This window comes from Pongo abelii, chromosome 7, assembly GCF_028885655.2.
Source record: "Pongo abelii isolate AG06213 chromosome 7, NHGRI_mPonAbe1-v2.0_pri, whole genome shotgun sequence".
Classification (NCBI taxonomy): Eukaryota; Metazoa; Chordata; class Mammalia; order Primates; family Hominidae; genus Pongo; species Pongo abelii.
Genome location: NC_071992.2, coordinates 60835804 through 60852540, shown reverse-complemented (window position 1 = coordinate 60852540; position 16737 = coordinate 60835804). Strand labels below are relative to the sequence as shown.

At 40.0% G+C, this 16737-nt stretch overlaps 1 pseudogene; it reads left to right on the top strand.

Moving 5' to 3' along the window:
- Nucleotides 1-16503, top strand: part of LOC100451357 (asparagine synthetase [glutamine-hydrolyzing]-like) — a 35770-nt pseudogene extending 19267 nt beyond the window's left edge.
- The last annotated feature ends 234 nt before the right edge of the window (nt 16504-16737 follow it).

The window sequence follows — 16737 nt, the reverse complement described above, 5'->3', positions numbered from 1 at the left end:
TGTTTAATTGAAATGCTGTGTAGCCGTCCCTTTGGTTTTTACTATAAAATATTTACTATATGATTTAATCTTTCCGTCATTATAGGATGGAAACAATTTTTTATAAGCTGCATTTAATAGTCATAGTAATACTCCAACTTGAGTTACACTATAGCTATATTATTGGTATAAGAGTGAGCCAGTGAATGTTCTTTAGAATTCTGTGTAGTGATTTTTAACCAATTCAAATACTACTATTATCACAGTTTATATATTTTTCTCTTATTGAAGTTGATTTCAGTTTATAAAACTTGGGGATTTTAAATGGTAAAACTATTATCTTGGTGTTTATCAGGATTGTACATCCTCTGTCCCTGTCTTATGCAAGGCACATAACTAGGAAACTTCCACTTCCTCTTTTGCCTGTAGAGGGCTTGGACTCCAGCTTGTTGCTGCCACCCTGTTGAAGCAGCTGAAAGAGGCCCAAGTACAGTGTCCTCTCCAGACATTTGTAATTGGCATGGAAGACAGCCCTGATTTACTGGCTGCTAGAAAGGTAAGGTGTTGTCTCTTTGCCTTGTGCAGTTAGAGTAGACTTGTTATTAGAATGAAAATGGAGTCAATAATGGATGACTGTACTTCTGCTACTGTATTGACTGGGGCAGTTGTTTTAAATTAAATGTATTAAAATGGAAGGAAATGGCTGTTGAATATGCACTGTGTTGTACAGTGTCCTCTATGTACTTTTATCTATTATGACCCATACAATTCTCACAAAGACCCTATGATGATAATTATACTCTTTTGAAAGTAAAGGTGTCTGAGCATGGTGACTACACCTGTAATCCCAGCACTTTAGGAGGCCAAGGGAGGGGGATTACTTGAGGTCAGGGGTTTGAAACCAGCATGAGCAATGTAGTGAAACTCCATCTGTACAAAAAAATACAAAAATTAGCCAGGCTTGGTTGTGCATGCCTGTGGTCTTGGGTTTGTGGGAGTCTGGATGACAGAGTGAGACCTTGTGGAAAAAAAAAGAAAGAAGAAAGAAAGAAAGAGAAAAGAAAGAAAGAAAAAGAAAGAAAGAAAAGGCATAAGTCAGTTGCAGTGGCACACACCTATAGTCCCAGATACTTGGGAGGCTGTAGTGGGAGGTCTGAGCTCAGGAGTTCAAGTCCAGCCTGGGCAACATAGCAAGACCCCATCTTGAAAAATTCAAAAAAAGAGGTTTTTCATTTGCTTGTTTTTTGTTTTTTAAAAAAGAACGTAAAGGCTTGGTATCGTGGTGAAGACTACAGGTTTTGGAGCCTGAATTGTGGTTTGAAAGCCTGGCTCTACTCATTTATGTAAAAAAAAATAGTGTCTGCTGTGGGGTAGTTTTAAGGTGAAATGGCATAATTCATGTAAAGTAAGTAGGGTAGAACTTAGTATGTAGTAAGTACTTAGTAAGTGTTAGCTGTTATTATTATTTTAAAAAGTGCTGTATTTAGAATACTGTGGGCAGAGGGCAGCTTGTCTGTATTCAGTGAGCAGGAAACCTTGTTCCCACTGTGGAGAACTTTTGTAGCATGGATGAGAAAGAGCTAGAGAGCATTCTCAATGCAAGGCGATCAATGCTTAGAGAATCCAAAATAGCCAAGGAAAGTAGAATAAGGGGAGGAGCCATTCTATGTAGCAATAACATCCTGGATATAAAATTAGGCATTTCCGAAGGACCAAAAAAGACCAAGCTTAGTGTGGGACCATATTGGACTAGAAAGAGATGAGGTGGGTTAGGTAAAATAGGTGGAGAGGGAGGTGCCAACTGGGAGAATGGTTGAAGTCTTGGCACCAGAGGAGCTGAGGGGAGACTTTCTTCCTGGTGGTGGAGTTGAAGCAGGGGAGGGAACAGGGCTTGATGAGGCTTGTATGTGGTGGCCTGTAAAATCATTTTTCCCTTTTTTCCTTGTTTAGTTTTCACCGTTGTTAATTTATAAAGCTTTGTGAACTCTTGTCATGTTTGATTTTCAAGGAAAGTTACTTTCTTTAACAAGTATATGGGTATTTATATAATAAGGTGGCAAATCATATTGGAAGTGAACATCATGAAGTTCTCTTTAACTCTGAGGAAGGCATTCAGGCTCTGGATGAAGTCATATTTTCCTTGGAAACTTATGACATTACAACAGCTCATGCTTCAGTAGGTAAGGTATTATGATTATTAAATAAACAGGTTTTTAAATACTGAAAAAATGTAAGGTTTAAAAAAAATTTTCAAGCAATAATTTAAAATATTTAGTTATTTAAAATAATAGTTATTTAAGGATGAATGCAAATTAAATCCCTATGTTACTGATTATTTAAGACCACTTAAGAATTCTCTGAATCTCTTTTGGAGTAAAGGGAACGATAAATATATAGTTCAACCTCCACATTTTTGGTATCACTGTTGGTGTTTTCCCAGGAAGTAGATACATATTTTCTGCCCTCTACCTCCCATTTCTCTTATAGTTTTTTGGGGTACAGTCTGTAGGAAATAGGTCTATTTGGTAATGCATTTTTGATATGAAATACTCATTTTAGATAAATTTTTGGTAAATATTGCATCACACAACTTGCCAGTCATTAGCTATCATTGCTCTGCAAACAATACCAATTTTATCTTATAGATAATATATCTACTGAGATTGGAAGTATACTCCAAATCAGACTGATCCAATGTTATTGAGCCTTTATATGCTACTGCCTCTCTCTCCAAGAAACTTGCCTTGGAGGGCAAAAATATCTTAGGTATTACAATGGTTTATGGCCCTCCAAAGCATCACAATAAATAAATGGATAGGATAGTTCTGGTATTGGAATTTCATTGGGCTGGGGTGGGGTTAGGAAAATAAATGTCTAAAAAGGCTCTCTAGCTGTGGTGATAATACAAGCAAGGTTGAAAAGAAACACTGGTTTAGAGAGATGTGGTGCAGAACCAAGGAGTTAGGTTTAATAACTTATATAGTCTCCCCAACTTTATGTGAAGTCTGGTGAATGGGGAGTGACAGGGGCAAAATACCTAAAAAAATTAACACTAAACCACCAAAATGCTTATTCTTATTTTTGTGTTGTAATACCACCATAAAAGGCATGATTTTTAGGTATTTGAGTCATTGTTCAGCTCAGCAAAGTTTTGAGGTGAACATTCTTGGTCTAAAAATATTAGAATTTTAAAACCTATTTATAAAATGACAGAATGGTTCTGGGTTATTTTATTTTACAGTAGTACTTTTGGATTAAGTGCATATAAATTGCTTGTAAATATAAGGTCATTATTGTGGAAACTACTTTATATTAATATGAAGTCCAGTATAGTAGTAAAGTTTTCAATTATTTCCAAAAATCAAATCAAGGGCATTTTTGGTGGAAGGTTATGTTGGCATTAAAGTTAATTTCTCTCTCTCATTTAAGGTATGTATTTAATTTCCAAGTATATTCGAAAGAACACAGATAGCGTGGTGATCTTCTCTGGAGAGGGATCAGATGAACTTATTCAGGGTTACATATATTTTCACAATGTAATCACTCTGAAGTGGAGGGATATTTGTGCTATATTAAGAAAAGGATGAATTATTTGACTCTTTTCTATCATCTTTCAGTATGACAGTAATATTTTTGAGTCTCTTGTGAGGTTATAAAAGGGAATCTGATAGTGTTTGTTTTCTATCTCTTGGGGAAGAAAGAAATTTTAATAGTATCAGATAATTTTTATTCTTTAAAAGTAGTTACAGCCAGGTATGGTGGCCCATGCTTATACTTCCAGCTACTCAGGAGGCTGAGGTGGGAGGATCACCTAAACTCAGGAGGTCGAGGCTGCAGTGAGCTGTGATTGCACCACTGCACTGCTGCCTGGTTGATAGAGCAAGACTCTGTCTCTACAAAAAGAAAAAAAAAAGTTAAAAATAAATAAATAAAACTAGTTAAGCTTAAGAATCACCTTTCTGCTGTTTCTTAGCCCCCTGTGGAATTATGACTGTTGTCCAGTGTGTTCATTTTATTCTAATACTAGCAGTTTGGTGGGGAGGAAGGTATGTTTTGTAAAGCATTGCCTTCCTCTGTTCAGTTATTACTCCCTTCCTTAAATTTGTTTTGTTTTTTGTCTTATCCACCTTTAGGATTAGAGAGGGAGAAATAAAAACTGCTTTATGTGCCAAAAGCAAAACTCATGGTGCTTTTATTTGTGAAATGGGGTCCTTCTGAAAAAGCCAAGGAGGAGAGTGAGAGGCTTCTGAGGGAACTCTATTTGTTTGATGTTCTCCATGCAGATCAAACTACTGCTGCCCACAGGTAACAGAAGCTATTGTAAAACAAAAACAAAAACAAACAAAAAAAACACACACACACAAAAAAAACCCAATACCCTGAAAAAAAAAATAGCTAATTGGCTATATGTTACATATAGTTGGCTATATGTTACCAAGTGTGACTTTTATAGAGAAAATGAAGCTGTTTCTTAACTTAGTCCTTAGGCCACATTTCAAAGTGTTGTGGTATATGTGGAGAAGTCTTCTCCCACAGGTTGTTTGAGGTGGAATTTTCACCTTAAAGAGTAAACACATTCTGCTCACATCTGAACAACCAAGAGGGAAGAGGGAAAGTTGTTACAGCATTGTTAAGTGTTTTAAAGAGAAGTAAAGATTGTAAACATTATGTGACAAGTATTGAGTACCCACCATGCCTGTTTGCTGCTGTAGTGACCCTGAGGGGATAGGGTAGTGAAGATGCAAGGGGTTTGATTTCATTATAAAGGACTGGGTTTCTTTGGTATCATTTCTGGTTGTCTAAAGTTATGTTGAGGAACTGAAGACTTTTACTGTATAGGATAAACAGCTAACATAAATGTTTTAGTTCTCTCTGCTGAATCACACTAAGATTTGGATATAATTAAATATGGGTTTGGGGAATGAACTGAATCTGGTTATTATCTTATGCTTGTCTTAACTAGGGTCACTAGGCTTCAGGAAACTGGTTATATGGCATTGGATGAAATATAGCAGAATGCTGGTTTATATTGCATATTGGATGTGAATTATTAATCAGTGGTAAAAAAAATACTGTGTTGTCATCACAATTGTTAGAAGAGATGGTCTTACCTAGAAAACACTGAGTTAGAAAGGTCCAGTCAAGGTATTTACTTAATGATTAGGTCACTTATGATTTGTAACTTTTTCTGCTTTTTGAAATATTCATTTAACTATTCTTAGAAAGGAAAGTAAAAGTAATAGTCTCAGTTAGTTTTACTTCCTAGATGACATGATATATATATTATTTTAAATGAAGTTTTTTTGTATTCATTAGTGTAGGGCAGTCATTAGGAGGCTTGTGACTGTATGACCTTAACATTTCTTAGGATCTGGTTGAATTGATGGGAAACTGAATCAGAACCTAAACTGTTGGGCATTAAACACCCATTTTAATTTAGATTTTCTTATTTTCTCCTTTAAGCTTTGAACTGAGAGTCCCATTTCTAGATCATCAGTTTTCTTCCTATTACTTGTATCTGTCACCAGAAATGAGAATTCCAAAGGTAGTAAATCAACTCAAGATAAAACTGTTATTGGGGGAACCAGCCCCCAATATTTCAACATAGGTTCTTTTCTATTTTCCCTAAGTGTTGGCCAGTCTGAGAAATAAAGAGAAAGAGTACAAGAAAGAAATTTTACAGCTGGGCCTCCGGGGGTGACATCACATTTCGGTAGGCTATGTGATGCCCCTGAGCCGCAAAACCAGCAAGTTTTTATTAGGGATTTCAAAAGGGGAGGCAGGTACGAACAGGGAGTAAGTCACAAAGATGACATGATTTATTTATTTATTTATTTATTTATTTATCTGAGACAGTCTTACTCTGTTGCCCAGGCTGGAGTGTAGTGGCATGATCTCGGCTCACTGCAAGCTCTGCCTCCTGGGTTCATGCCATTCTCCTGCCTCAGCCTCCCCAGTAGCTGGGACTACAGGTGCCCACCACCTCGCCTGGCTAATTTTTTGTATTTTCAGTTGAGACAGGGTTTCATCATTTTAGCCAGGATGCTCTCGATCTCCTGACCTCGTGATCCACCCACCTTGGCCTCCCAAAGTGCTAGGATTACAGGCATGAGCCACCGTGCCCAGCCAATCACATGCTTTAAAGGGCCATAAAGATCACAAGGCAAGGGCAAAAATTAGAATTAATGATGGAGGTCCATGTCCTGCTGGGCACACATTGTCTTGATAAACGTTTTAACAGGAAATGGGGTTCAAGAGCAGAGAACCGTTCTGACTAGAATTCACCAGGCTGGAATTTCCCAATCCTAGCAAGCCTGAGGGCACTGCAGGAGACCAGGGCATATTTCATCACTACTCTCAACCGCATAAGACAGACACTCCCAGAGCAGTCATCTATAGGACTAACCCTGGAATGCATTCTTTCCCCAGGGTTATTCCTTGCTGGGAAAAGAATTCAGCAATATTTCTCCTATTCCCCTTCTGCAAAAATAAAAATATGACTCTGTTCTGCCCAGCCCTGCAGGCAGTCAGACCTTACAGTTATCTTTCCTCGTTCCCTGAAAATCACTGTTATTCTGTTCATTTTCAGGGTGCCCTGATTTCATATTGTTCAAACACACATGTTTTACAATCAGATTTCATGTTGTTCAAACACACATGCTTTACAAACAATTTGTACAATTAATGCAATCATCAAAGGGTCCTGAGGTGACATACATCCTCAGCTTACGAAGATGATGGGATTAAGAGATTAAAGTAAGAAGGCTTAAGAAATTATAAAAGTATTAATTGGGGAAGTGATAAATGTCCATGAAATCTTCATGATTTATGTTCTTCTGCCACATCTTCAGCCAGTCCCTCTGTTCAGGGTCCCTGACCTCCCACAACATCTCTCCCTTTCTTTTTATATAAATGTGCCATGGCGATGAAGGCTTGTTCATTCTGTCGATTTTGATTCAGGATTCTTTGACTGGTCCAGCACACTAAATACAAGCTGATTAAACAGAGAAACATAATTCCAAAATTTACTGCAGTGGAGCCCCCAATAGACTTAATCCAAGTCATGGGGTTTAATCCAGAAAGATTTTCTGCCACCTGATCTAACGCCTCAGCTCCAGGCACAATGGATAAATGAGCTTGAGAGGCTTCAAAAATTTGATTCTTTAATTTAGTATAATTATAAATTATCTTCCCTACCCAGAAGGTGTCCTTTGACCATTTCCTGTGAATAATCAGTCTCATTGTAGGAATATGGTGTGATACAGAAATCAGAAGTGTTCCAATCGCACTGCATTTGCATGCGATGTTTGACACTCACTACCCTATCTCCAAGCCAAATAACAGACTGTCTTAAAACATTAATTTGATTAGCCAATTTTTGATCAATGCCTTGTTGAGAATTCCACATTTGGGTGGAATTGGCTTGCCAATCATTAACAAAATGAGCCATTTGAATAGATTGATGTAACACCATTCCAGCAGTGATGGCCATTGCAGTGACTGTAATTAGGCCCATGATCACAGCCATTAAAGTGAAAACAAATCTCTTAGATCTTTTTAGAATTCGCCGTAACACTTCATTAATCAAATGTATTGAGGAGGAGGATTCCCAAGGCCTGGGCAAAGTTACTGGAATCCAGATTCCTTCTTGAGTTTGAACCAACATTACACTTTTCCTGGAGTCAAAATGGGAGTTAATACAAGTGTATAAGTGACAATTAATTTATTGGACAGTTTGATTGTTCTTCTAAATTTTGGTATTTCCTACTAATAGCATGTAAGGAGGCTTAATACAACTCTGTATGGGAATAGTCAGATTGGAGGTAAGCAAAGCAGAATGTCTGAATCTATGTTGATACTGAGGGAGGGTCATGGTGGTGGGGACAGCAGACAGAAAAGTTTCACCTTCCCATACTCGCAGTCCAGACATGGCAATAGCCAATTTCCAAAGTTCTGGGTTTTCTGGGCTCAGAATGGGGAATATCGTATGAGGCCTTGGGGGGGTAATGCCTTTATCTTCCCATTTTAAGAGAAAGAATGAGCTGAACCTCCTGTGCAAAGTAGAATGATGATTCTCATTCTCCGTATAAGAAATAAAATAAGTAGCCTCAGGCATTCCCTTCTGCCAGAGGAGCAATTGTTTTTTAAATAGACCTTTGGTGCCCAGTCTATTACTAAACCATATGAGTCATTTTTTAATATTACTGCATGTGAGTTAACACAGTCATCCCAAATTAAAGTTTTGGTTAGGCCCTCAAAATTTTTAGGGCATGGTTTTCCTGCAGGTTTATATTGAAAGTATGGGGTATCTCCCATTACTCCCCCTTTCATTTGTCTTAAAGGAGAAAGGGAGAGGCCAGAGACCAAATGTCCTGGTTCCTCTGTAGCTGATTTTTCTGGAAGATAAGCAGCCCAGACTTGAGTTTCTAGATGGATACAACCAGGCGCATGTCCGAGGCACAGAGGGAGATATTTATAACTCATAGTAACATTAAATGCAGTGCCTTCTTCTCCTGGTTGAGCGGGGCAATGGTCATCTGTAGCTCCAGGCATCCACACGCTATCATTAGTATAGATTTCTGCAGGAGCATCCATCCAGGTGAGAGGTCAGATAAGTGGAGGAAAAGGCACATAAGCCCAATAAGAATAATTTTGTGTGAGAGGAAACTGGTGAGAGTCAGTGTGAGAGGAAACTGGTGAGACGGAAAGTATAAGGAGGAGAATCATTAAATAAAACCTATTTTAAGAGAGATCCAGTGCTGAAGGAGGAAGAGAAGAACAGAGGGATGTTATTTTCAGGCTAATAGAAATGGTGAGATTTTTAGGTTTGTAAGGGGAAAAAGAAAGGTAATTAGGAGAAGTGGGATTAGTTAGAGGGGTCTTCATTGCCATTAGGGAGGATTGAACCAGACCCATTTTGATTTGGTATGCCAGCTTCTGAGGAGTTGGCACAGATCTCACTATGTCTGAGGGCGGTCTCTGACATGGACATCTTTTCTCTGTGGTTTTGGTTGTCAGTATTTACACGAAGTTTAAGTCTTGTAGTGGGCACCCAGACAGGGGATTGATGATCTCCTGGTGAAACACAAGCATATCCTCTTTCCCACGTTAAGCAGAATCAGAGACAATATTTAAAGGTTTGGGGAAATCCTGTAAGGCAGTAATTACAGAAATTAACTCTGCCTTTTGAGTAGAAGTATAAGGAGTAGAAATAAGCTTGTCTGTAGGACCCACATAACGAGGATTTCCGTTTACTGTAGCCATCAGTGAACACTGTAACAGCCTCAGGAATGGGCTGATCTTTGCTCAATCAAGGGACCACCCAAGAAGTCATTTTTATGAAATCAAACAGTTTGTTTTTTGGATAATGATTGTCAATAATGCCGATAAAATCAGCCAAGTGAATTTGCCACAGTATGTAATGTTGAAAAGCTGCTTGAACTTTGAGCCAATTTAAAGGAACTACAATTGAATTTGGATCAAATCCAGAAATTTTAAGTATTCTACACCAAGCTTGTCCAATTAGGATGTCAATTTGGTCCAGATAAACAGACGAAGTTTTTGACACAGAATGAGGAAGAAAACATCAATCCACTAAACCATTGTGTTGAACTATTAGCCCAGTAGGGGAGTGCAATGAAGCAAAAACCAAAAGCTGAAAAGGCTGAGATGGCTGTACTCTAGATAACTGGGCAGTCTGGATTCTTTCTTCCACAAATTACAGTTCTAGTGAAACCTCAGGGGTCAAACTCCTGGGACTGTGGAGATTGGAATCTCCCCTCAGCGTAGAAAACAAGTTAGCGCATAGGTTGGAATGCTGAAAGTAGATCTTAAGTAATTAATGTTACCCAAAAGTTTTTGGAAGTCATTTAAAGTTTTTAAAGAATCTCTCCTAATCTGAACTTTCTGGGGTTGAATATATTGTGTATCGACCACCATTCCTAAATATTGAACAGGAGTGGTCTGTTGTATTTTATCCTGAGCAACGTGTAATCCAGCTTCTGTGACAGAGTGGCTCAAAATTTGATAACAGTCAATTAATTCTTTATCAGTGGGGGCAGCAATGAAAATATCATCAATATAATGAAGAATATAGGCATGGGGAAATTGAGCTCGAACTGGTGAAAGCACTTGTCCAACATAAAGCTGGCAGATTGTAGGGCTATTTAGCATTCCCTGAGGAAGCACTTTCCATTGATAATGAGCTGCAGGCTCCTGATTATTGATAGATGGTACAGTAAAAGCAAATTTTTCACAATCCGATTTATGTAAAGCAATATGAAAAAAACAATCTTTAAGATCAATAACTATGAGAGGCCAATTTTTAGGTATTAAAGCAGGGGCAGGCATGCTGGATTGGATGGCTACCATAGGTTTATTTACAGCGTTAAGGGCCCTTAAATCGGTTACCATCCACCACTTGCCTGATGTCTTTTTTACTAGAAACACAGGAGAATTTCAGGGGGAAAGAGAAGGTTCCACATTTCCATGTTGTAACTGTTTAGAAACCAATTGAGTCAAAGCCTCCAGTTTTTCTTTAGAGAGCGACCACTGCTCAATCCAAACAGATATGTCAGATTTCCATTGTAAAGGGATAGGATCAGGAGGCATGACAGTGGCCACCATTAAAAAGGATAACCTAAACCAGCTGCGTCTTCTTTTACAGTAACTGGGAGGGGTTCAGTAATCCCTTCATGTTTTGGGCCAAGACTGAGTCTGGAAACAAACTCCATTTTCCATCATATGTTGACTAGGAGCACTGTAGGAGTTATGTGGAATATTAATTTCAGCCCTCCAATGTGCTAGCAAATCTCTACCCCAAAGATTAATGGGGATTGGTGTGATACAAGGCTGAATTGTATCCTTTTGACTATCTGGGCCAGTGCAAGCCAAGATAAATGTGCTCTGGTAAACTTCATCAGTTTTTCCAACACCTACTAGTCCCATGTTAGTGGGGTGTTTAAGCCAGGAAGAAGGCCATAAATTAGAGGAAATAATAGAAACATCAGCCCCAGTATCTACTAGGCCCTCAAACATTTTTCCTTGCATGTGTATGATGCAGGTGGGCCATTGTTTAGAAATTACATTAATCCAATAAGCGGCTTTTTCACCGCTGGAGCCCATCCCAGGGCCACGTGTCTCATCTCCTTTGTTTAAAATGATATTAGGTAGTAAAAGCAATTGAGCAATTGACTCACTGGCCAGAATGGAAACAGGAACCTTGGCAGACACGATGAGTTTAATGTTGTCAAGGGAATTAGAATTAATGAGACCAGTATGAATGGTGATTCCTTTAGCAGAATTGGATGCCCTACCTAACACCAGGCTCACCGAACCTTGAGGTAAAGGGCCAGTGACCCCTGTGGGGACAATTAAAGGCAAAGAATTAGGTAGTAAATTTAGAGGAATAGTACTACAGAGATCGACCGCCCTGCCCCCTATTGTGGAGGTGGGCAAGCATTGTACTGAGGCAGAAGAAGAGGCTGGGACCCATCTGGGTTGGCTGTAGGTAAATTTGTTTGTGCTGGGGGCTGCGTTTTGACTGCCTGAAGTGGAAACACAATGTTGGTCTGAGTCTGAAGCATCCCATTTGGTATTGGGGCCTGGGACTGGCCCCACTTCCCGTTTCCCTGGTTCTGTGGCAGAGGGTTTACATCTATATCATACTTAGAGCAGCAAGTGCTTGCCCATCGTTTACCTTTGTGACAACATGGGCAAACAGTAGCAGCAGTACTTGGCTGTGTTTGTTGAGCCGGCTTGTCTGCCTTTAAGTTTTTAACAGTGCGATTTTTTCGAGTATGACCAAGTTGACTGCAATTATAGCAGGCTCCAAGAAAAGGATCAGTTGAGCCAGTCTGATTGCTGTCTTTCATGGCCTGTGCCCATAGAATAGTTTTGTGGGTCTCTGATCCAATGCCTTCACAAGCTTTAATATATGCAGGCAACATCTAGTGATCAGGTAAATTTTGTTGTTGGATGGAACACATGGCCATTTTACACTCATGGTTCGCATTCTCAAAAGCTAACATACGAAGGAGAATACCTTGAGCGTGCTCATCAGAGACAGATTTTTCCACTGCATCTTGTAATTTAGCTAAAAAATCAGGGTATAATTCAGTGTGACCTTGTTTAACAGTAGTAAAAGAAACAGGAGCTTGGCCTGGGACACATAATTTATCCCAAGTTCTCATACACACCTTGGTTACTTGTTACGTGGTAAGAGCATCAAAGCCTAATTGGGCATAAGTATCAGAGAAACTATCAGAGCCTGTGAGCTGAGCCTGAGTAATTAGAATGCCATTAGTCCGGGCCGGGCACGGTGGCTCATGCCTATAATCCCAGCACTTTGGGAAGCTGAGATGGGTGGATCACGAGTTTGGGAGATGGAGACCATCCTGGCTAACACTGTGTAACACTGTCTTTACTAAAAATACAAAAAAATTAGCTGGGCGTGTTAGCGGGCATCTATAGTCCCAGCTACTTGGGAGGCTGAGGCAGGAGAATGGCATGAACCCAGGAGGTGGAGCTTGCAGTGAGCTGAGATCACACCACTGCACTCCAGCCTGGGCAACGGAGGGAGACTCCACCTCAGAAAAAAAAAAAATGCCATTAGTCTGATTTAGCTGAGCCTGCAGACAGGCCTGCTCTGACCACCAGGTACAGAATTGTAAATGCTGAGATGGGGTTAGAACAGCTTTTGCCAAAAGGTCTCAGTCTAAAGGAAGCAAAATGACCTCAGTACAAAAAGTTTGTAATACCATTTTAACATAAGGAGAAGTAGGACCATACTGAGTACAAGCAACCTTAAAGTGTTTTTAAAAGGTAAGATTGAGAGGTGTACATAACAACCCATTTGTACCCCTTGGACGTTAGGAGGTTCTAGTGGGATCGGATAAGCCCATGTGTCTAATCCACTTGTTTCTTTGTTTTGGCATACTAAGCATTGCATTGAAGTTTCAAGAGTAGGCATCTGAGATGGAGTTGGCACAGAAGTGACAGGAAAAGCATGTGTAGATAAGGGAAACTGAAGGTGAGGGGGTTGGACTGGAATGAGAGAGTGAGAAAGGGGCATTGGGGGAGCAGAAAGAGCAGAAGTATACTGGTGATTACTGGAATCCATGTGTGAAGAAGGGTACAGAGAAGCAGGCTGAGTGGATGGCAAAGTGACCAGTTGAGGAACCGAAATGACAGGAGGGTGAAGGGCTGCAGTGGACGGGGTAGGGCCTGCAGAATTAAAGGTAAATTGCAGTTTGGTCCCAGAGCCATTAGCTGACTCTGGAGGCAAATGCTGCAAAGGTTTGAAAAGGGAAAAATTAGCATATATATGGTCCTGGGCTGTCTGAGTCAGGGCTGCGAGAGCTACAGGTACCAGCTGTTTGTGAAAAGAAATAAGATCATCAGGGAGTGACGTTAAGCCAGAGTCACCGGAGTTAGATATTGAATTCTCAGAATCGTTAGGTGGGGGAGGAGTAGGCGAAGGGAGAGGCTGATCAGATAACAAAGGCCATGTGGGAAAGGAAGGTTGAGGAAGAGGTGGAGGGTCGTCAGATTCAGAAAATTTTGATAACTGCAGGGGGTAACGGGATTGGTATGTCATTAGGAAGGCACATACCAAGGCCCAATCACCCCAAACAGTGATGGGAACATAATTCCCTGTCGAGACCAGTTCCCGGAATGTTGCACCAACACGATCCCATAGTTCTACATGTAAGGTTCCTTTTTTAGGAAACCAAGGACAGTATTTTTCCACTACCCTGAATAGAGTGACCATATTTTCCACAGGCATTTGAACCGTTCCCTGTTTTAACAGGTCTACATCTAAGGTTACTTTTTCAGGAACCAAGGACAGTGTTTTCCCACTACCCTGAATAGAGTGACCGTATTTTCCATGGGCACTCAAACCCTTTTCTGTTTTAACTGGAGTTTAATATAGAAGAGATATGTAAAATGTTTAGACTCTTCGTGACCCAAAGTTAACATGGACAAATTCACAGACTACTCACCAATCGTCAGGGAGTCAAGCACACGTTTCTGTGGATCGAACCAATGAATGTTTCTCCGCACCTACCAAAGGGAATTGGGTTCCCACATGCACTTAGGAAAAAGAAAAACCATGCTGGGTGCCAGATATTGGGGGAACCAGCCCCCAGTATTTCAACGTAGGTTCTTTTCTATTTTCCCGAAGTGTCAGCCAGTCTGAGAAATAAAGAGAAAGAGTACAAGAAAGAAATTTTACAGCTGGGCCACCGGGGGTGACATCACATTTCGGTAGGTTCTGTGATGCTCCCTGAGCCACAAAACCAGCAAGTTTTATTAGGAATTTCAAAAGGGGAAGGGGGTACGAACAGGGAGTAAGTCACAAAGATCATATGCTTTATTTATTTATTTATTTATTTATTTGAGATGGAGTCTCACTCTGTTGCCCAGGCTGGAGTGCAGTGGCGCGATCTCAGCAAGCGCTGCTTCCTGGGTTTATGCCATTCTCCTGCCTCAGCCTCCCCAGTAGTTGGGACTACAGGCACCTGCGACCTTGCCTGGCTAATTTTTTGTATTTTTAGTAGAGATGTGATTTCTTCATGTTAGCCAAGATGGTCTTGATCTCCCGACCTTGTGATCCACCCACCTCAGCCTCCCAAAGTGCTAGGATTACAGTTGTGAGCCACCCTGCCCAGCCAATCACATGCTTTAAAGGGCCATAAAGATCACAATGCAAGGGCAAGATTAGAATTATTGATGAAGGTCCATGTCCCACTGGGCACACATTGTCTTGATAAACATTTTAACAGGAAACAGGGTTCAAGAGCAGAGAACTGGTCTGACTGGAATTCACCAGGCTGGAATGTCCCAATCCTAGCAAGCTTGAGGGCACTGCAGGAGAACAGGGTGTATTTCTTCCCTTCTCTCAACCACATAAGACAGACACTCCCAGAGTGGTCATCTATAGGCCTGACTCTGGGAATGCATTCTTTCCCCAGGGTTATTCCTTGCTGGGAAATAATTCAGTGATATTTCTCCTATTCACTTTCTGCAAGAAGAAAAATATGACTGTTTTGCCCAGCACCACAGGCAGTCAGACCTTATGGTTATCTTTCCTCGTTCCCTGAAAATCGTTGTTATTCTGTTCTTTTTCAGGGTGCCCTGATTTCATATTGTTCAAACACACATGTTTTACAATCAGATTTCATATTGTTCAAACACACATGCTTTACAAACAATTTGTACAATTAACGCAATCATCAAAGGGTCCTGAGGTGACATACATTCTCAGCTTATGAAGATGACAGGATTAAGAGATTAAAGTAAGACAGGCTTAAGAAATTATAAAAGTATTAATTGGGGAAGTGATAAATGTCCATGAAATCTTCACAATTTATGTTCTTCTGCCAGGGCTTCAGCCGGTCCCTGTGTTCATGGTCCCTGGCTTCCCGCAACAAACTGTCCACTGCCATCAGATTATATTTGTAACTTTTACTGATGCTCTTTTTTTTCATGTCAGAATGAGATAGAAAAACGTCTCCTGAGAGAGACATTTGAGGACTCCAATCTGATACTCAAAGAGATTCTATGGTGACCAAAAGAAGCCTTCAGTGATGGCATAACTTCAGTTAAGAATTCCTGGTTTAAGATTTTACAGAAATTTGTTGAACATCAGGTATATTGTCTTTAAAAACATTTTCAGGGATAGGACACTTTGGATGCAGAGCTGTCATTGCTGTTCATTTTGTATTTAGTTTGAATGCTTTGTCCCTGTAAGAGAGATTCATAGTCTCTGGAAACAATTATCTCTTTTATAAGAATTATATAAGAATTAAGTAGCATGAAGGATTATAAAGTACCATCTGGAATTGAAAGAGAAAGGAGACTTACTATACTAATCATCATTGACCTTCATGTAACACATTTTTGGGCACCTTCTGGGTGCCAGATCTCGTTAGGCACAAATGACTAAAACAGAGCCACCAAGAATTAAAAATATGCATATGAATGTTTCTTAAAAGTCACTGCAGCTATGCATATTATGAATACTTTAACATTTTCTAAGTGATGGGTGATTCAAAGGATCTCATACAATTTACAGTCATATCTTATCTTTACGTTTTCTGTTCTGTGAAACCAGAGTAAATACAAGTATTTCCATGCCATTTTAAAAAATCTGTTCTGCTCTTATATTTTTATTCTTACAGGTTGATGATGCAATGATGGCAAAATGCAGCCCAGAAATTTCCCTTCAATACTTCTAAAACCAAAGAAGGATACTACTACCATCAAATCCTTGGACACCATTTCCCAGGCCAGGCTGACTGGCTGAGCCATTACTGATGCCCAAGTGGATCGATGCCACTGACCCTTCTGCCTGCACACTGACCCACGACAAGTCAGCTGCCAAAGCTTAGGTGCTCTTTACGCTAATATGAAAGCAAATATTTCTTCTTATTGTATGGGGACTATGGGTAGATAGGGGAACAATGAAAGTCAACTCAGGCTAACTTGAATGTGAAAAAAATAAAAGTCCTAAATCTAAAACTGCTATAGTCATTTATGTTCATACAGTCTCCTCATAAGAGGTAACTAGAAATTTTTTGCTGTATCACAGTAAAGTGGAGGGTAAGCTAGGAAAAGGGAAAATGCTCTGATGTCTACAAGAACTCACAGCACTCTCCTGGCAGAGCTGCTTTAGATGACATTTGCGTCTTGTGCCCACATGGCTTCCTTCCAGTCCTTGCCTTATCTTAGGGAAGTCATCAAAGGACTACACTA